The sequence below is a fragment of the Sinocyclocheilus anshuiensis genome, unplaced genomic scaffold (assembly GCF_001515605.1).
Source record: "Sinocyclocheilus anshuiensis isolate Anshui unplaced genomic scaffold, SAMN03320099.WGS_v1.1 scaffold328, whole genome shotgun sequence".
Classification (NCBI taxonomy): Eukaryota; Metazoa; Chordata; class Actinopteri; order Cypriniformes; family Cyprinidae; genus Sinocyclocheilus; species Sinocyclocheilus anshuiensis.
The window spans coordinates 458,277-459,160 of record NW_015558621.1 but is presented as its reverse complement, the minus strand read 5'-3'; the positions used below and the strand labels follow the sequence as shown (position 1 = coordinate 459,160).

Here is an 884-nt window from a genome sequence, read left to right as displayed (position 1 = left end):
AAGCAAGTGTATGTATTTATAAATGAATCATTGAATCAATGACTTTCGCGAACGATTCATTCACAAAACACCGCAAAACTCAGCATTTTGTTCGCGTACCCCCCTCTGTCGCCTCACGTACCCAAGTTTGGGAACCACTGTTCTACATTAAATATTTAGCTAATAACAGTCTGTTACCTAACAACAGTGTATGTTAACGTTATCTCAGTCAACGTAGGCTAACATTAACAGGTGTAGACAGAAAATATGATTATTCTGACCTGAGATAATTTACTGAATCACCCAACTCACATCTACTTTCTTTTCATCCATGATGACATTAAAGTCATCTGTTGCTGCTTCTGGCGTTTCATCGCTGACTGTGCCGCAACCGCGATACCTGCTCATTAGAACTTTCAGTGAGCTATTTTTAGTGTGCACGCGACGTTCCTGGACACGTGCGTCTGTGCCCTGCTCGGTCCTGCTCCTCTGTGGCGATGATGGTGTGCGGTTAAAAAAATCATAACAAACGAATTTGAAAGTGGGGGGGACACAAACGTGATTTTGAAAAGTGGGGGGCACATGTCCCCCCTGTCCCCAGTGGAAATTACGCCCCTGGTCTGGTGCTTCTGACTCACAGCCTGTAAGTACGTTTTTTATATTTAAAAAATTTGCCAATGATGATTCAAACGCGAGGATGAGCAGTGTAGAGTAGGCTTGTTGTTTGTTGTTTCTCCGATCACAAATGCAGACATGGTTTTATGTTTACGCAGCGCGATACGCAACGTAACGCATAAAAAAAAGTCATTACAATCAGTAATTATGTCCCCACTGGATGCAACAAATGCCTCGTTTGTAATGGGTTTTATTGGTTTTGTCTCGTCTAGTGATGTCCGTATCGCGAA

General features: G+C 42.6%; 1 protein-coding gene across 1 annotated transcript in view; it reads left to right on the top strand.

Annotated features, from left to right (window-relative positions):
* The window catches only part of LOC107680663 (mono-ADP ribosylhydrolase 1), a 59,541-nt gene that overhangs the window by 15,934 nt on the left and 42,723 nt on the right, over positions 1 to 884 (top strand). The gene's annotated exons all lie outside the window — the stretch shown is intronic.